General features: G+C 45.7%; 1 protein-coding gene across 1 annotated transcript in view; it reads right to left on the bottom strand.

The window, feature by feature from the left end:
• The window catches only part of LOC134932152 (proto-oncogene Mas-like), a 240962-nt gene extending 219866 nt beyond the window's left edge, over nt 1–21096 (bottom strand). The window contains exons 1-2 of the mRNA XM_063926292.1: nt 20939–21096; nt 18810–19170 (exon numbers count right to left, since the gene is read on the bottom strand). The gene's annotated coding sequence lies outside the window, so the exon portion shown is untranslated. The remainder of the gene's footprint in view (nt 1–18809; nt 19171–20938) is intronic.
• Between the last annotated feature and the right edge of the window lie 405 nt (nt 21097–21501).

The raw sequence follows: 21501 nt of genomic DNA, 5'->3' as shown, positions 1-21501 counted from the left end.
CTCCATCTGTGTACATGTGGCTAATCTGAAAATGGATCATATCTGTGATTTTGTAGTTTTCCTAGGAATAATGTTAAGCTTTTACATAGTGATGAGCGGGTTCGGTTTCTCGGAAACCGAACCCCCCCGAACTTCACGCTTTTTACACGGGTCCGAGGCAGACTCGGATCTTCCCGCCTTGCTCGGTTAACCCGAGCGCGCCCGAACGTCATCATCCCGCTGTCGGATTCTCGCGAGGCTCGGATTCTATCGCGAGACTCGGATTCTATATAAGGAGCCGCGCGTCGCCGCCATTTTCACACGTGCATTGAGATTGATAGGGAGAGGACGTGGCTGGCGTCCTCTCCGTTTAGAGTAGACTAGAGAGTAGTAGAGACACTTGATTTACTAATTTTGGGGAGCATATTAGGAGTACTACTTGCTGATAGTGTGACCAGTGACCACCAGTTTAATTAATCCGTTCTCTGCCTGAAAAAAAACGATACACAGTGTGACACAGTCACATACCATATCTGTGCTCAGCCTCAGTGTGCTGCATCATCTATGTAATACTGTATATCTGACTGTGCTGAGTGCTCACTGCTCACACAGCTTAATTGTGGGGGAGACTGGGGAGCAGTTATAGCAGGAGTACATATTTTAACAGTGCACACTTTTGCTGCCAGAGTGCCACTGCCAGTGTGATTGACCAGTGACCACTGACCACCAGTATATTGTGATTGTCTGCCTGAAAAAGTTAAACACTCGTCGTGTGGTGTTTTTATTCTATAAACGCATTCTGCTGACAGTGTCCAGCAGGTCCGTCATTATATAATATATACCTGTCCGGCTGCAGTAGTGATATATATATATTTTTTATATCATTATCATCCAGTCTATATTAGCACTGCAGCAGACGCAGTACGGTAGTCCACGGCTGTAGCTACCTCTGTGTCGGCAGTCGCTCGTCCATCCATAATTGTATACCACCTACCCGTGGTGTTTTTTTTTTTTTTTTTATCTTCTTGATACTAGTAGCTTACTTTAGGAGTCTGCAGTGCTGAGCTGACAGTGTCCAGCAGGTCCGTCATTATATAATATATACCTGTCCGGCTGCAGTAGTGATATATATATATATTTTATATCTCATTATCATCCAGTCTATATTAGCAGCAGACGCAGTACGGTAGTCCACGGCTGTAGCTACCTCTGTGTCGGCAGTCGCTCGTCCATCCATAATTGTATACCACCTACCCGTGGTGTTTTTTTTTTCTATCTTCTTGATACTAGTAGCTTACTTTAGGAGTCTGCAGTGCTGAGCTGACAGTGTCCAGCAGGTCCGTCATTATATAATATATACCTGTCCGGCTGCAGTAGTGATATATATATATTTTTTATATCATTATCATCCAGTCTATATTAGCAGCAGACGCAGTACGGTAGTCCACGGCTGTAGCTACCTCTGTGTCGGCAGTCGCTCGTCCATCCATAATTGTATACCACCTACCTGTGGTGTTTTTTTTTTCTTCTATCTTCTTGATACTACTAGTAGCTTACTTTAGGAGTCTGCAGTGCTGAGCTGACAGTGTCCAGCAGGTCCGTCATTATATAATATATACCTGTCCGGCTGCAGTAGTGATATATATATATTTTATATCTCATTATCATCCAGTCTATATTAGCAGCAGACGCAGTACGGTAGTCCATGGCTGTAGCTACCTCTGTGTCGGCAGTCGCTCGTCCATCCATAATTGTATACCACCTACCCGTGGTGTTTTTTTTTTTTCTATCTTCTTGATACTAGTAGCTTACTTTAGGAGTCTGCAGTGCTGAGCTGACAGTGTCCAGCAGGTCCGTCATTATATAATATATACCTGTCCGGCTGCAGTAGTGATATATATATATATTTTTTATATCATTATCATCCAGTCTATATTAGCAGCAGACGCAGTACGGTAGTCCACGGCTGTAGCTACCTCTGTGTCGGCAGTCGCTCGTCCATCCATAATTGTATACCACCTACCTGTGGTGTTTTTTTTTTTCTATCTTCTTGATACTAGTAGCTTACTTTAGGAGTCTGCAGTGCTGACAGTGTCCAGCAGGTCCGTCATTATATAATATATACCTGTCCGGCTGCAGTAGTGATATATATATATTTTTTATATCATTATCATCCAGTCTATATTAGCAGCAGACGCAGTACGGTAGTCCACGGCTGTAGCTACCTCTGTGTCGGCAGTCGCTCGTCCATCCATAAGTATACTAGTATCCATCCATCTCCATTGTTTACCTGAGGTGCCTTTTAGTTGTGCCTATTAAAATATGGAGAACAAAAATGTTGAGGTTCCAAAAATAGGGAAAGATCAAGATCGACTTCCACCTCGTGCTGAAGCTGCTGCCACTAGTCATGGCCGAGATGATGAAATGCCAGCAACGTCGTCTGCCAAGGCCGATGCCCAATGTCATAGTACAGAGCATGTAAAATCCAAAACACCAAATATCAGTAAAAAAAGGACTCAAAAATCTAAAATAAAATTGTCAGAGGAGAAGCGTAAACTTGCCAATATGCCATTTACCACACGGAGTGGCAAGGAACGGCTGAGGCCCTGGTCTATGTTCATGGCTAGTGGTTCAGCTTCACATGAGGATGGAAGTACTCAGCCTCTCGCTAGAAAAATGAAAAGACTCAAGCTGGCAAAAGCACAGCAAAGAACTGTGCGTTCTTCGAAATCACAAATCCACAAGGAGAGTCCAATTGTGTCGTTTGCGATGCCTGACCTTCCCAACACTGGACGTGAAGAGCATGCGCCTTCCACCATTTGCACGCCCCCTGCAAGTGCTGGAAGGAGCACCCGCAGTCCAGTTCCTGATAGTCAGATTGAAGATGTCAGTGTTGAAGTACACCAGGATGAGGAGGATATGGGTGTTGCTGGCGCTGGGGAGGAAATTGACCAGGAGGATTCTGATGGTGAGGTGGTTTGTTTAAGTCAGGCACCCGGGGAGACACCTGTTGTCCGTGGGAGGAATAGGGCCATTGACATGCCTGGTGAAAATACCAAAAAAATCAGCTCTTCGGTGTGGAAGTATTTCAACAGAAATGCGGACAACATTTGTCAAGCCGTGTGTTGCCTTTGTCAAGCTGTAATAAGTAGGGGTAAGGACGTTAACCACCTCGGAACATCCTCCCTTATACGTCACCTGCAGCGCATTCATCATAAGTCAGTGACAAGTTCAAAAACTTTGGGCGACAGCGGAAGCAGTCCACTGACCAGTAAATCCCTTCCTCTTGTAACCAAGCTCACGCAAACCACCCCACCAACTCCCTCAGTGTCAATTTCCTCCTTCCCCAGGAATGCCAATAGTCCTGCAGGCCATGTCACTGGCAATTCTGACGAGTCCTCTCCTGCCTGGGATTCCTCCGATGCATCCTTGCGTGTAACGCCTACTGCTGCTGGCGCTGCTGTTGTTGCTGCTGGGAGTCGATGGTCATCCCAGAGGGGAAGTCGTACTCGTAAGACCACTTTTACTACTTCCACCAAGCAATTGACTGTCCAACAGTCCTTTGCGAGGAAGATGAAATATCACAGCAGTCATCCTGCTGCAAAGCGGATAACTGAGGCCTTGGCAACCTGGGCGGTGAGAAACATGGTTCCGGTATCCATCATTACTGCAGAGGCAACTAGAGACTTGTTGGAGGTACTGTGTCCCCGGTACCAAATACCATCTAGGTTCCATTTCTCTAGGCAGGCGATACCGAAAATGTACACAGACCTCAGAAAAAGACTCACCAGTGTCCTAAAAAATGCAGTTGTACCCAATGTCCACTTAACCACGGACATGTGGACAAGTGGAGCAGGGCAGGCTCAAGACTATATGACTGTGACAGCCCACTGGGTAGATGTATGGACTCCCGCCGCAAGAACAGCAGCGGCAGCACCAGTAGCAGCATCTCGCAAACGCCAACTCTTTCCTAGGCAGGCTACGCTTTGTATCACCGCTTTCCAGAATACGCACACAGCTAAAAACCTCTTACGGCAACTGAGGAAGATCATCGCAGAATGGCTTACCCCAATTGAACTCTCCTGTGGATTTGTGGCATCGGACAACGCCAGCAATATTGTGTGTGCATTAAATCTGGGCAAATTCCAGCACGTCCCATGTTTTGCACATACCTTGAATTTGGTGGTGCAGAATTATTTAAAAAACGAGAGGGGCGTGCAAGAGATGCTGTCGGTGGCCAGAAGAATTGCGGGACACTTTCGGCGTACAGGCACCACGTACAGAAGACTGTAGCACCACCAAAAAAGCCTGAACCTGCCCTGCCATCATCTGAAGCAAGAAGTGGTAACGAGGTGGAATTCAACCCTCTATATGCTTCAGAGGTTGGAGGAGCAGCAAAAGGCCATTCAAGCCTATACAACTGAGCACGATATAGGAGGTGGAATGCACCTGTCTCAAGCGCAGTGGAGAATGATTTCAACGTTGTGCAAGGTTCTGCAACCTTTTGAACTTGCCACACGTGAAGTCAGTTCAGACATTGCCAGCCTGAGTCAGGTCATTCCCCTCATCAGGCTTTTGCAGAAGAAGCTGGAGACATTGAAGGAGGAGCTAACACAGAGCGATTCCGCTAGGCATGTGGGACTTGTGGATGGAGCCCTTAATTCGCTTAACAAGGATTCACGGGTGGTCAATCTGTTGAAATCAGAGCACTACATTTTGGCCACCGTGCTCGATCCTAGATTTAAAACCTACCTTGGATCTCTCTTTCCGGCAGACACAAGTCTGCTGGGGTTCAAAGAACTGCTGGTGACAAAATTGTCAAGTCAAGCGGAACGCGACCTGTCAACATCTCCTCCTTCACATTCTCCCGCAACTGGGGGTGCGAGGAAAAGGCTCAGAATTCCGAGCCCACCCGCTGGCGGTGATGCAGGGCAGTCTGGAGCGACTGCTGATGCTGACATCTGGTCCGGACTGAAGGACCTGACAACGATTACGGACATGTCGTCTACTGTCACTGCATATGATTCTCTCCCCATTGAAAGAATGGTGGAGGATTATATGAGTGACCGCATCCAAGTAGGCACGTCAGACAGTCCGTACTTATACTGGCAGGAAAAAGAGGCAATTTGGAGGCCCTTGCACAAACTGGCTTTATTCTACCTAAGTTGCCCTCCCACAAGTGTGTACTCCGAAAGAGTGTTTAGTGCCGCCGCTCACCTTGTCAGCAATCGGCGTACGAGGTTACATCCAGAAAATGTGGAGAAGATGATGTTCATTAAAATGAATTATAATCAATTCCTCCGTGGAGACATTGACCAGCAGCAATTGCCTCCACAAAGTACACAGGGAGCTGAGATGGTGGATTCCAGTGGGGACGAATTGATAATCTGTGAGGAGGGGGATGTACACGGTGATATATCAGAGGATGATGATGAGGTGGACATCTTGCCTCTGTAGAGCCAGTTTGTGCAAGGAGAGATTAATTGCTTCTTTTTTGGTGGGGGTCCAAACCAACCCGTCATTTCAGTCACAGTCGTGTGGCAGACCCTGTCACTGAAATGATGGGTTGGTTAAAGTGTGCATGTCCTGTTTATACAACATAAGGGTGGGTGGGAGGGCCCAAGGAAAATTCCATCTTGCACCTCTTTTTTCTTTCATTTTTCTTTGCGTCATGTGCTGTTTGGGGGGTGTTTTTTGGAAGGGCCATCCTGCGTGACACTGCAGTGCCACTCCTAGATGGGCCAGGTGTTTGTGTCGGCCACTAGGGTCGCTTAGCTTACTCACACAGCTACCTCATTGCGCCTCTTTTTTTCTTTGCGTCATGTGCTGTTTGGGGAGTGTTTTTTGGAAGGGCCATCCTGCGTGACACTGCAGTGACACTCCTAGATGGGCCAGGTGTTTGTGTCGGCCACTAGGGTCGCTTAGCTTACTCACACAGCTACCTCATTGCGCCTCTTTTTTTCTTTGCGTCATGTGCTGTTTGGGGAGTGTTTTTTGGAAGGGCCATCCTGCGTGACACTGCAGTGCCACTCCTAGATGGGCCAGGTGTTTGTGTCGGCCACTAGGGTCGCTTAGCTTACTCACACAGCTACCTCATTGCGCCTCTTTTTTTCTTTGCGTCATGTGCTGTTTCGGGAGTGTTTTTTGGAAGGGCCATCCTGCGTGACACTGCAGTGCCACTCCTAGATGGGCCAGGTGTTTGTGTCGGCCACTAGGGTCGCTTAGCTTACTCACACAGCTACCTCATTGCGCCTCTTTTTTTCTTTGCGTCATGTGCTGTTTGGGGAGTGTTTTTTGGAAGGGCCATCCTGCGTGACACTGCAGTGCCACTCCTAGATGGGCCAGGTGTTTGTGTCGGCCACTTGGGTCGCTTAGCTTAGCCATCCAGCGACCTCGGTGCAAATTTTAGGACTAAAAATAATATTGTGAGGTGTGAGGTGTTCAGAATAGACTGAAAATGAGTGGAAATTATGGTTATTGAGGTTAATAATACTTTGGGATCAAAATGACCCCCAAATTCTATGATTTAAGCTGTTTTTTAGGGTTTTTTGAAAAAAACACCCGAATCCAAAACACACCCGAATCCGACAAAAAAAATTCGGTGAGGTTTTGCCAAAACGCGTTCGAACCCAAAACACGGCCGCGGAACCGAACCCAAAACCAAAACACAAAACCCGAAAAATTTCCGGTGCTCATCACTACTTTTACAGTGCTTTGATCTGTGCCTGACTAGGTCCCCTTGGCTGAGGCCAGTGGCGGAATTAGCAAGAGCTATACCCAGGTGCAAAAATATGTCTGGGCCCCCCCTTGAGGTATTGTAGATTGTTTAAATATTGAAAACATCCCTTTTCTTTTAATTTCACCAGCAACTTAGAAGCACATTAATCTTCAGTATATTAATATATATTTATAGCATGCATGCGTGTAACATCTGATATGGTGTTTAGTAAGTTATGAAACTTTAGATGGATTGCTCACACTTATTATTCCCGCTCCTCCATAGATCATGTCAGTACAGGATGAGCTGTGGTTGCCTAGGAGCCTGGTTTCTGAAGTCTCATAAAGCTTTAGTAGTCTGACATGGGACAGACAGTTGCTCTCGCTGAGTCTTGTACCATCACATACAGTAAAGCTCTCATTAACCTTTCAGTGATCACCATTCTGCTCTTACACTCCACTTAGCCAACCTCCCTTCTCAGTATTAGCAAGAATGCCGTGACATAGGTACTTTCCCTTACTATCAGAGGCATAACTAGGGTTGATGGAGCCAAGGGCAAATAAAAAAAAAATGGTGCCCTTTGAAAACTGTTCCTTAAAATTCTCAATTATTTTATAGGAATTCAAGTAAACAAACACTGATAAAGCAAACAAATTAGGAAAACGCAAGAACAAGGAAAAACAGACAACATTGAGGAATAACAATGTGTACACACATATACAGTTGTGGAATTTAAATCTGAAGTTAATGGCCAGGAGTATGGAGGACGCCTAAACTCCACAGAAGATTTAAGCATTTGAATGATTTTAGGCATTTTGCTTAGAATTAGCAGGCGTGCAGACATCTCGGAAGGTGAATGCGCATGGGAGAAACATACATAATCAGCTCAGTACATGTAGCCAAGCACAGAACTCAAAACCAAAGTGGCAGGGCTCCAGGGCTTGAGGATTTTGACTGTGGAACACACTGTATATTGGGAGTCATTCCAACCCGATCGCTTGCTGCAGTTTGTTGCAGCGCAGCGATCTGGTCAGAACCGCGCATGCGCCAGCGCCGCAGTGCGCCGGCGCATGGCAGTCGTCGCTGCCTAGCGATTGCCTCTGAGACAGAGGTGGTCGCTGGGCAGGAGGGGGCTTGGTTTAGGAGGCGCGGTCCGGCCAACGCAGGCGTGGCCGGACCGCTGGGGGTGAGACGTCACGCAGCCGCTGCGGCCAGTGGCAGCGACAAACCACTCCAGGCCAGCCGCAGGAGCTGTGCTGCCCGGGAGTTACTCCTCAAATACAAAGGCATCGCCGCTGTGCAATGCTTTTGTATTTGTGAGGGGAGGGGGGGGCCGGACTGATATGCGGGGCGGACTAGCCCTGTGCTGGGCGTCCCCCCGCATGTCAGGGAAGATGATCATAGCTGTGCTAAATTTAGCACAGCTACGATCAACTCGGAATGACCCCCTCTGTACATTGGGATGGCCAAACTGAATATGCTGGCAGACAGATCTATTATATGTGTGCAGGAGGGGGAAGGTGATCTCAGTTGCATTTAGGGCCTAATTCAGATCTGATCGCAGCAGCAAATTTGTTAGCTAATGGGCAAAACCATGTGTACTGCAGGGGGGGCAGATATAACATGTGCAGAGAGAGTTAGATTTGGGTGGAGTGTGTTCAAACTGAAATCTAAATTGCAGTGTAAAAATAAAGCAGCCAGTATTTACCCTGCACAGAAACAAAATAACCCACCCAAATGTAACTCTCTCTGCACATGTTATATCTGCCCCCCCTGCAGTGCACATGGTTTTGCCCATTAGCTAACAAATTTGCTGCTGCGATCAGATCTGAATTACAGTAGGCCCTTAGTTTGCACACTAGGATTTTTTCAGGCAATTCACTGGTCTCATTTTAATATTGAAGGGCAAAATTTTGGTCATGAAGTGTTGTTAAAGCTGAACTATACAGTTATTGGGGAGCCCTACCTGAGGGAATCAACCAAACTACTAAGGAATGACAGATGACTGTGTCTAACTCTGGTTCCCCAGCACACTGGTGGTGCTCATTGAGAAGAAAAAGTAATGTTTAAGCACCCTGATTATAAGCTGTTTTTTGGTTAATGCATCCAGAAAGTGAGTTTTATACTCTATAAATGAGAACATTTTCTTATCAAAAGCACCTTCTCCCCTTCCACCCATATCACCAGCTTGCCAACAGTAGGTAGTGAAACAAGACAAGCAGCTGATACTGACGTTTGTAATAGAAACCAATCTCCTATATAATAGCCCTGTGACTCTGTGCCTGGGCCTCTAACGCTGGGCGTGGCTAGGAGCTCTCATTGGGTTAGTAGCAGGTCTTCACACCCAATCCACAGCTGATTGGGCGAGAAACACCCTCCCACACAGGTTACATCCAGTGGGAGGCTCTGCCCTTTGGCTGCTGTGTTTTCACAGAGCACGACTAGCAATGGGACTGATGGAGCTACAGCTCCAGCCCCACACCCCAAAATAGGCCCCCTGCATCTACAGCAACATACTCTCCAACAATGTACACATAAACATTGATACAAATTCGAAAAGGGGGCGTGGCCACGGGTACAGCAGCGTGGCCACGCCCCTTTTCCTATACTTTCAATGGAAGCTTGGATAGTCAAAAAACGGTACAGACCATAAAAAAAAGGTACTGCACCTGCCAAAAAGGTGCAGCTGGAGGGTATGCCACTGCATCTGCAGTAAGTCTCTGCGCTGAAGATAGGGGAAAAAACATCCTTTTACTGCAGCGCCCTATGGGGGTCATTCCAAGTTGATCGCTAGCTGCATTCGCTCGCTGTGCAGCAATCAGGCAAAAACTCGGCACTTCTGCGCATGCGTATGCAGCGCAATGCGCACGTGCGGCGTACTATTACAATGAATGATGTAGTTTTACACAGGGTCTACCGATGCTTTTCAGTCGCACAGGCATCCGCAGAGTGATTGATAGGAAGTGGGCGTTTCTGGGTGTCAACTGACCGTTTTCAGGGAGTGTTCGGAAAAACGCAGGCGTGGTTGGGCGAACGCAGGGCGTGTTCCTGGCGTCAAATCAGGAACTGAATGGTCTGAAGTGATCGCAAGCGCTGAGTAGGTCTGAAGCTACTCTGAAACTGCACAACATTTTTTTGTACCCGCTCTGCGATCCCTTCGTTCGCACTTCTGCTAAGCTAAAATACACTCCCAGTGGCCGGCGGCATAACGTTTGCATGGCTGCTAAAAACTGCTAGCGAGCGATCAACTCGGAATGACCACCAATGTCTTGCTGCCAGTCCACCTGCCCCCTCCGGCATCAACAATCCCAACTCCCTAGCCGCGCCGCAGGTGGAACAAAAGCTGCTGCGGCCACCGGCATAGATGTGTATGAAAGCGACACAGCGGAAGGCTTTCATAGCCCTCCCTGCGCCACATACTCTCTGAGCCCCGGAGCCTGCTCTGCGTGTGATGTCACAGAAGTGCCTCCCCGCCACAGCCGTGCCTAGATCCCCAGAGGCCCTGACTCCGCAACACAGCACCTGGCCTGCCAGCCTGGAAGCCCCGAGATGGCTAATGTAGCGGATAGAGAGGGTGATAACGCGGAGGGTAATGTATGGATGCTGAATCAATGTAAAGGTGACAGTGCTGTGCAGTGCAGTGGGTGTGCACTCAGGGCTGTTGCTAGAGTGTTCGGCGCCCCCCTGCAAACTATAAATTTGCACCCTTGCATACTTTACAAAGGCACAGCGCACATAATGACCCCTGTAGTAGAGACACTTACACATGTAATGCCCCCTGTACCAGTTACGCTTACACATGTCACACACCCCCTGTACCAGTGACACTTACACAAGTAACACCCCCTGTAGCAGTGACGCTTACACACGTAACGCCTCCTGTACCGGTGACGCTTACACACGTAACACCCCCTGTAGCAGTGACGCTTACACACGTAATGCCTCCTGTACCAGTGACGCTTACACACGTAACGCCCCCTGTACCAGTGATGCTTACACACGTAACGCACCCCGTACCAGTGACGCTTACACACGTAATGCCCCCCTGTACCAGTGACGCTTACACATGTAACGTCCCCGTGTACCAGTGCCGCTTACACGTGTAACGCCCCCTGTACCAGTGACGCTTACACATGTAACGCCCCCCTGTACCAATGCCGCTTACACACGTAACCCCCCTGTACCAGTGACGCTTACAGACATAATGCCCCCTCTACCAGTACTGCTTACACACGTAACGCCCCCTGTACCAGTGCCACTTACACACGTAACGCCCCCTGTAGCAGTAAGGCTTACACACGTAACGCTTACACATGTAACGCCCCCCTGTACCAATGCCGCTTACACACGTAACGCCCCCTGTACCAGTGACGCTTACACACATTATGCAGCAGTCACACATACACACACAACAGACACATATATATATACAAACACACACACATACATCCTGTACATACATTACACACATACACAGTCACACATATATATACAATATACACAGACACTGTATATACACACACACATTCACGTCCTTTCCAGACACTTATCTAATGAAGTCTGGCTAGCCGAAGCTGTAGCAGCTCATCCTCCTGCTGCAGCATGGTCCCGTGTAGCTCCGCCCCTTACTCCCATCTAGCCCCACCCCCTTTGGCTCCTTCCCGGCCACTGAATGTCACACAGGGGAGGGGAGGGGGGAGAGGAGGTTTTGTGCTGCCGGCGCTGAGGGGGAGAGGAGGCTTTGTGCTGCCGGCGCCACTGCATGTGTGACAGCAGCCGGCAGCAGCAGGGATAGCAGCAGAAGCTCAGCACAGGGATGCAGAGCAGGGAGAATGTCTCTTCTTCCTGGTGCCTCCCTGCACTGCATCCCTTTGCTGAGCGGCTAGCACCGGGCCTGTGTGCAGTGTCACTGACACTGCACAGCACTCTCACCTTTTACATTGATTCAGTCAGTCATTCAGTTCTGCCAGCCAGTCACTATTGTTAGCACCAGTGTCCCAACGTGCCATATTACAGGGAAGTAGACACACTAAATAAACTACAGCTCCCAGCAGCTCTTAGCCCCGAAGCATTCCGGCCCTTAGGGCTGCTGGGAGCTGTAGTTTATTGAGTGCATCTTCTTCCCTGTAATGCGGCGCGTTGGGACACCGGCGCTAAGAATAGTGACTGGCTGCTGTGCGAGTCTCCGGGAGAGCCACTGCCAAAGGGAGGAAAGCAGCTTAGCTGCCGACAGGAGGAGAAGCAGGATAAGCATTACTCACCCCTCCCCCACTCACAGTACCTCCGGGCCCCATCCGTGGCACCCCCACACATCCCCTCCAGCACCTGCGGTAGCTCCGGACCCCTCCCCCACCCGCAGCAACCCCACACCCGCCCCTTCCGCCGCATCACCGCATCCACCCCTCCCCCACCCGGGGCACCCCCGCAACTGCTCCTCCTCCACCCGCAGTGGCTCCGGACCACCACCCGTGGCACTCACGCACCCTCTACCACCTGTGGCACAACCGCACCAGCCCCTCCCCCACCTGCAGCACCACCGAAACCACTCCTCCCGCGGCACCCCAGGGTCCCATCTGCATCTTCCCCGCACCCGCCACTCCCCCAACCAAAGCACCTACTAGGTGATTCATCAGGCTCTGCGTGCACTGATCATGCCGTTGCAAGGGGCTTCGACCCCTTAACCATTGCACGCCCTTTGTCCGTGCAATATTTATTCACTCACACAATTTTGATTGGATGTAATACTCCATATAATAAAAATATTGCACGCCACAAGGGTGTGCAAGGGTTAAGGGGGCGTAGCCCCTTACGACGGTGTGAAGAGCGCCCGTAGGGCGCGATGAATCACCTAGTATAACATATTTAGGAAAAAACATTAAGTATTAGGCAAATTATGGCATCTTTGCACACTGTAACACTGATGATGATTTTTTAGATGCCACCATCGGCGCACCATCGATACTTGCACCTGCCCATTGGTACAGTGTCTCCATCTAAGTATGGCGTTCTATGGCTGTGAATGTGCATCTTAGAGCTCAGCAGCTTTCACTGACACACCCATGACACTCACATATCATGCCCAGGGACTGTTTTCACGTCAGACCACTTCCCAGTCACTGCCCAGGAATGCCATCACTTTGCCTTTCCAGTTCTCATAGCTGCCCAGACATATTCAACAGTGGGTTTTTTCATACCCTCATGGTAACGCATGCGTCATAGGTGTTTTTCTAAAAAAAATTGCACATGAGCAATAGAAAATAATTGTTCCGCTACATGAACATCAGCATTGCATATTCCTGGCTGCAAGATTTATACCAAATATTTCTAAGAAATCCCTGGTAATTCATTTCTTTTTCTAGCATACCCATATTATGAAGCACTTTAAATATGAAGATTATTTCAGTTGCTCACATCAGTCCATGCCCCAGTGCAGTCTATATTCCCTACACATACACACTAGGACTGGGGTTAATAAAAAAAAAAGCCAATTAACCTACTGTACCAGCAGGATGTAGTCATGTGACCGGCGGTCAGGAGATCGACAGTCACATAACCTCCCCCTACATCCCATCCCCTCACAATATAGACCGTCAGCATGCTGACCAACAGGGACCTTTCCCACACTTGGGTGTCCATGACACCCATAGAGTGGGAACAGAACCTGTGGCGTAGGCTTGCTGCACTCACCCCGCCGGAATTCTGCTGCCAGGATCTCGGCGTTGGTATGCTGACTGGCGGTCAGCGCTTACCACACCCGTACCATCATGTCATGCACAGCAGGTAGCACCATCCCTGGAAGTCACACATGCACTATACAAAAAGCCCAGAAATAACCTGAAACAGCATATGTACCTTTCACATGTGTCTGCTTTAGGGTGAGGTACAGTATTTGTGGGAAACTTCTCCCTAAAACTTCTCTGCTCATGTTTCTAGTTTATAAGGTAAAATAAACACTTTTTTTTTGTAATAAAGATGAACACTGTGTGTTCTTATTGTAGTTGTTTTGCAGCATGACCTGAAGTGAGAATTGGACTAACAAATAGTGAATAGTGAAATAAACAGCAATAACCAAGCATCATATGTAAATATCTATAGAGTGAAAATATAAAGAGCCCCCCCCCAATCACCCACTTCATACGATACAGCTGCTTCTAATGACCATGCAATGTGATCTAATTGGTTATCACTTTCACTGCTGATTTTAAGACATTTTGAGTATTGTTTTTCTGGTTCTTCTATCAAATGTGTTGACCAATTGACTATACTGAATGCCGTGACTAAAGGTTATATTATTGTGCTGTACCCCTTTCACACCACACAAATAACCCGGTATATTGTTGGGTCGACGCAGGTCGATGTGCCGTGTGATGGGGTAAGTCCTGAATTCCTGAGTCACCTGACCCAGTATTACAACCCGGAAATAAAGCAGGGTTATTCCTGGGTTATTACCGGGTCAGGTGCAGTGTAAATGTTTTGCCAGACTGATGCGACCCGGGGCCCATTCACAGTACAGGGAGAGGCGGCATTAGAGGGACAGGCGGTGCTTGGAGATGACCTGATCTCCAGGCGCCACCTCCTCACACGTCACCGCTGACGTGACCGACCCAGCAATTTGCTGGGTTGTTGCTGCCAGTCTAAAATGGGTCTCAACTGGGTTGTACCCAGGAAGAACCTGTGTACAAGTCCCGGTTGTGACCTGGTTTTGCAATGTGAAAGCGGTATTATTCTTCAGTTAATCCTCTGCAACCAAATTGCATTATTGTACAATCACATTTGTGCTGGGGTTTTCCAAGTCAATACCTGCTAGAATTTGCCAAGATCTGTAACCCCAAAAAGATACATAACTTAGATGGAGACCCTGCATTTGCGAAATGTTGATTCTAACCATAACTGTGAAATTTTCCATCCTCCTCTAGTCCAGGTAGGCCAATGTGTTACATTGTCAATATTCTGTATACTGTCACTATTCTGTATACTGGGTTACAAACTAAGCTTTTGTTGAAGCCATGGAGAGCTCTCTCAAAGTTATTGGAACTTTACTAAAAAGATATGGGATCTCTTACTGGACCTAGAAACTTAGTTGAAAAGGCAAATGAAATGATTGTATCTACTTGGTGATTTTGTTATACACACAGATATGACTATCCAGTGTTCCTACTGAGGTCACTGGATCTCACTTATGAAGTGAACTGGATGCACATTGGATCACATTTGGGTTTGCACTGATGCAGCTAGGTGATTTCCAAAGAGCATTTCATGGTGATTGCTTACAGTAGAAATGCACCTAGGTTTTAAGGCAGAGCCGGATTAAGGGGGGGTCACAGGGGGTAAGTACCCCGGGCCCCCCATCTAAAAGGGCCCCCCATCGCGCACCACAGATCGGACCTTAAACACCGATCTGCAGTGCCTCAACAGCAGGCGCTAGCAGCCGTCACACTGACAGCGCCGCACCTGCTATGTGCTGTGCTTTCCGTAACCGCCCGGATTTCAAGCTTGCGCCGGCTCTCTGACCTTCCGCGCGGCTTGCAGGAAGGAGCCGGCCAGGGGGAGGAGAGGAGACGGCGGGCAGCCGAGCCCGAGCCACACGTGATTGAACCGGCATATGTGATTGTGTGTGGAGGAGCATGCTGCAGTCAGTGCAGTGTATGGAGCCAGTAACTTCGACCTAGAAAAGTAAGCCAGCATTTTTGTCATCAATTACATATATATATATATATATATATATATATTTGTGTGTGTGTATATATATATATAATATGCGTGTATGTATATATATATATATATATATACACACACACACACACACACACACACACACAGGCACTCTGGACACTGCATCTGCTTCTCTCTAATATATATATATATATATATATATATATATATATATGCAACATCTGTGGGACCCGCCACTCAGATATTTCACATAAATGCCCCGGTCCCTTTCATAGCAGTGAGACAACTTGCAAATGGAGGCTGCACTCAGCAGACTACTAAATGATATTAAGACACTGCACCCACCATGTATGCAGTACTAACATTTCGGAACCTTTAATTCCATCTTCAGAGTATACAGAGTAAGTTACCTGCTTGTTGCCAGGGGTTCCATGCCAAGGGTGTAATGCTCATTGGCGACAGCACTGCTATTACCTGCTCCGGCTCCTCCCGCCCATAGTACACAGCTCGCTGGGTGGAGTTTCCCGAAATTACATGGTTGCGTTGTGATGTCGCAATGCAACAGTGTCATTTTGCGAAACTCCACCCACTGAGCGGAGTACTATGGGCAGGAGGAGGGAGAGCAGGTAATAGCAGCCAGCAGGTGTCACGGCAGTCGCCCCATGCGATCGTACGGCTCACCCACCGGTAGGGACGGCGCTGCCTCCACCATCCCATCTTCTGTCCAGCCTCCATTCTCTGTCTGACCTCTATCCCACTTTATTCCCAGAGACATGACACAGTGATTCAATTATGTATGTTCACACGTGTGTATGATTAGTTTGTGGGGAAGACTTTAGGGCCCCCCCTGTTTTAAATGCCCCGGGCCCCCCAAAGGCTTAATCCGGCTCTGTTTTAAGGGTGGTATGTAAATATAAATAGATACATTGTACAAATGCCACATTAAAGTGCACCATTTTGCTACTTTAGAACCAGTCCTTGTCTTAAACTAAACCATTTGTTTACTAAAATACAGGGCCATTTATTCTAAACTGTGGCATAAGTTAATCAAGAGGGTGAGTGGACAGTGGCACTTTCCTTATTACCTGTTACCTTTGTGTTTTTGACCCTGCTTTTCTATTGCGCAAACTGCTCCTAGAAATGCAAGGATGTATTTTGTTCTGTACATAGGGGGTCAGTTTGTCGCAGCGCAGCGATTGGGTCGGAACTGCGCATGTGCCGGCGCCACAGTGCATCGGCACATGGCAGCTTTCATTGCCTAGCGATCGCCTCTGAGACAGAGGCGGTTGCTGGGCGGGATGGGGCTGAATGGCGGCTTAAGCCGCCATTTAGGGGGAGCGGTCCGGCCAACGCAGGCGTGGCCGCACCATTGTCTCATGCAGCCGCTGCGGCCAGCGGCAGTGACAATTAACTCCCAGCCTGCCACAGGAGCTGCGCTGGCCGGGAGTTACTCCTCAAATACAAAGGCATCGCAGCTGTGCGATGCTTTTGTATTTGTGCGTGGGGGGGGGGGGCGGACTGACATGCGGGGCGGACTAGCCCTGTGCTGGGCGTCCCCCCGCATGTCAGGGAAGATGATCGTAGCTGTGCTAAATTTAGCACAGCGAGGATCAACTTGGAATGACCCCCATAGTACTCCATTCACTTTGTGCAAATACTTATATATAGTGATTATAAAAACTTATGATAGTAACTTGTTTTTCTTGTGATACTGGCTGTTATTAATCAGCTGTAGCATACACAGTTGCTAACAGGATAGAAAGGGACAAAAATGTTTTCTCCAGGTCTGTCCCACTTTAACTGACATCAATAAAAATGTTTGCTTTCTGTGCTAGAGCAGATAAGTTGGTGGGAATTAAAATGTTTTAACGGTGCCCTGCACCTGATGGAGCAATTCAATTGTTGCTACATTTGGAAACGCATACCACAGGTGCCATTTTATCTGCTTGCTCCTTCTGGGGGGTGAGCAGAAATGTGAAAAGACCTGATTTTTGTACAGTTTCCCTGTCCCGTCCAATACTTTAGTCAGGTCTAACCATTTTTCTGGGCTAAACCCAGTACTTTTGGATGCGTTCAGCGCAAAAAACAATGGACGCTCCCTGTTGCAACAATCAATTGCATATTGTGCCATCATGGTGCCCATAAAACATAAAGCAATAGAATATCCTGTTACAAATTTATAATCCATGCTTTTCTAAAAATAATGTATAATATAGTTATACAAGTTTGTGATGCTTTGTACCAAAATACCTTTGGAAACATTCAGAATCATTTCTATGAGTTACTAATTGTCATATTTTTCGTTAGGTCGCACATTTCAGGAACAGTTCATGTGGTTTACTTAGTTCTGACTTTCCATCGGCCACTGTGAAACTGAAAACTCTATGTTTATTTAATTGGCCATTAACACCGGTTTATTTGCAATTACAGTCTCTTCTATTTTAATTAGTAATTTTTAAAATGCACTCGGTAAACTTAAAAGGATTTTTCTTTTTCTTTTTTTATCAATTATATGTTTTTAATTCTACTCATGACTATAAACACACTTTTGCTTCAATTTACAGCATAGAGTATAACTAGAAAATGAAATGTAAATGTTCTGAAATTGTAAATGTCATAAATAAATAAATGAAAGAATTAATTGGACAATCCCCCCCCCCCCTACCCACACACACAAAAAAAAAAAAGAATAAATAAATAAAATCAATCCATTTCAAATGTGTTCAATTCAGACTTTTGGGGGATTGCTAACAGGTTACCAGACCCGAAAGAAAAGACTCATAGTATAAGGAATTAATATTGGTACATTTAGTTAAAATAGCTAATTTTAATCACAGTATATTCAAGTAACACATAAATTGGATTAAATGTATATACTTGAAATTTGGCATAAGGGCACTTGAGCTATAAACTAGATTGCCTGAATCCAATTACATGAACTAATGGAGCAACAAATAGCATATACCTAATACAGTACACAAGTAGAGTAATCATTCCAAATCAATAAAACAGGGAGAAAAATGTTAGATTGCAATTTAATCATTAAAATACTAACAAAATACACTTGCCTATACTTTAAAGCATTAAAATAGAAAGTTCTACTTTAAGAGATAGTATTTACTAATATACTGGTAAAGTATATTGTCAACATACTAACTATGATAACGCAATAAATCAATAATTTGCAATGATGCATACTGTATGTGTATTCGGAAGCGTCTTGCATAATGTCTTTTGAAGCACTATAGTTGAGTTTAAAGACATATAACAGTGGCAAATGATGAGAGGTTCTGTGAATGGTTTATGATGCTCATATTATCTGTAAGCTATTATTTGCTGTAAGCAGGAACACAAAAGTGACATAAGCTAGCTATTATTGTCAGCACCACTACTTAATCATCATCATAGTATCAATACATCAGTGCAAACAGGCACTTACCTTGTTTATCTGTGTAGCCAGCAATATGCTCTCCAGCCCTTTGTAGACTATGCTATCTTTTGTTGCATCATACATCAGGAGCAAGTCTCATCACCTTCTGTATAAACAGTTGCATTATTTGGTTACAGATTTCCTCAATCAAAATAATTTTTTTTAAAGTCTTCACACAGCAGCAAAAAATGTAAGGAGAGCGAATGTTCTTTGATGCGCTTCTGAATATGTTATCAGTGAGAAAAAGCCATGCAGAAAATAAAACATTCCTTGTCTGCTGATGTCCCAGTCTTGTTAAATAGGGAAAAAGAAATGATCTAGTTCTCATATACAGAAATGGTTTACGGTGTGTAATGTGTACATGTAAACACTGAGAAAAAGAGAGATAAATATTATCGTTCTGTAGACTGAAATTCATCAAAATCAGCAGCTACTCCAATGAGACAAGCAGAAAAAACATGCATACTGTACAGTACACTGAGCTAAAATTGAAGACAGAATGCGAAAGTTAACTACTTGTTGTCATTAATGCAGAGAAGCTTATTTTCATCATAGTGAGTAACGTGTGGGGATAGGAAAGTCTGTATATAAACTGAATATTACTACTTCTTATAGACAGACTTTAGAAGCATACAGTATTCTTTAGGCTTACCTGTTTTTCTACAGATCATCAGTTCATGCAGTTTTTGATCATTTTAATATATTTTTTCCCCTTTTTGTTATGTGTGAATCAGTGCTGATACACATCAAGCTCATCTGCTCCTCATCAGCAGCTAATGTTATTAAAGCCCTTACATTTTAATGGTCTCTGGGGAGTATTTTTATTCTTTAGGTCAACACAGCTTTTAGAGAAAAGAAGAACTGGTGATCTGCACTTAAACAGCTTTTATGCTTGTATTTAAATGGAATTTTGCAACTTTCTTCCAAGAAATCTCTCTAAATATATAACATACAGTATTAAGCATTTATACTATCTATAAGTTGGTTACCGATATTTGTGTAAAACTGGTCTTTTCATCTTATTCAAAGGGTTTTTTCTCCAAACAGATTTCACATTATGTTATTGCTGTTTATTGTAATTACTCAGACTAATAAGATTGCTGTGTAGATTAACAAGTGAACCGGAGTGGAAATGTAAAGCTAGTTTATCTGGGTCTTGCGGATGATGGTGTATAAACAACAGAGACATGCGGTGAGGTCAATGGCTGGGGAGGCACTGGCTAGTATCTGAGCTGCCTCACCTCTGGCCTTTCCCTAACAGTCCTGTTTGTCCAGCGGAGCACTGCAAGTTTGGGGAGATTTGACTATAAAGATGATTAGAATTATACCTACATGATATTTATAAGTCAGAAATAGCTTATTCGTAGTATTCTAATAATTTTTATAGTGAAGACTACTTCTGTCCCCCATACTGGAGTATGGGGGACATTTACTAAACAGTGATAAGAGCAGAGAAATGAGCCAGTGGAGAAGTTGCCCCATCAACCAATCAGCAGCTCTGTATAATTGTATAGTGTGCAAATTATAGATGTTACTTCCAGGGGCAAACGCAGGATTTAGTAAGGGGGGTTTCCACGTGTAGTGTGTGCATATAACATATATATATATATACACACACACACATACATATATATATATTAAATTGCCCGTTGCCTTCTGTGGTAAATTTAAAGTAGATTGCAACGACGATGGCACTCAAGGTCATACAGGAAACGTGATATTAAATGCTTCTACGTTTTGGTTTTATTAAAAAACTATCTTCAGGAATCCAAACAATAAAAAGGTTTTACCGTAAATGTGAATGTATGTGACAATATGTAAATTTAGCATTTAAAATTATGTTTCTTTTATGACTGTGAGTGCCGCTGCGATTGCAATCTACTATATATATGTACAGTGTATGTATGTATGTATATATATACAATATATATATATATATATATATATATATATCTAATGGGTATATATACTTACATAGAGCACACATATTAATTTATACATACAAACACACATACACACAAACACAGACACACATACACACAAACACAGACACACACAGACACACACACACACACACACACACACACACACACAAATTTCATATACAGTACATACAGTACTGTATATTTTATACATACCAGAGGCTGGGACTAGGAAGCAGGAGCAGATGGACGGCAGTGTGTGTGAGGACGGAGGGAGCGGCTGTGGCATAGCATGTACAGCCAGCAGCTTTCCCCCGGACACTCATGGTTCTCTGCTCTATGCTGCTGCAGCAGCTTCAGTAAGCGGTCGCGCCTTTTACTGAGACGGAGACACTGCTGTCTCCGTCTCAAAAAAAAAAAAAAATTCATCACGGGGGGTTTCCAGGTACTCAGAATCCCCCCCCCCCCCCTGCGTGCGCCACTGACTTCAGTGCTGATTGGTTGCCATGGGCACTTCTCCACTGGCTCTTATGACTGCTTAGTAAATGTCCCCCTATGATGGAAGATTCTCTGCCTCCCCTGAATGCACATCTTTGGTAAACAAATGTGGAGATGTGAAAAGGTTCTCATCTTCTCACGTGATTTTGGTGCTACCACCCAAATTTTGCCATGAAAGGAGCCTCTTGCACTACTACTATTTGAGCAAAAAATTGTAACAGATTACTGTAGATCACACAAAGCTGCAGCAGAAGCCACAATGGTACATTTATTACAGAGAT

The sequence above is a fragment of the Pseudophryne corroboree genome, chromosome 6 (genome assembly GCF_028390025.1).
Source record: "Pseudophryne corroboree isolate aPseCor3 chromosome 6, aPseCor3.hap2, whole genome shotgun sequence".
Taxonomy (NCBI): Eukaryota; Metazoa; Chordata; class Amphibia; order Anura; family Myobatrachidae; genus Pseudophryne; species Pseudophryne corroboree.
This window is presented reverse-complemented; position numbering and strand designations above follow the sequence as displayed.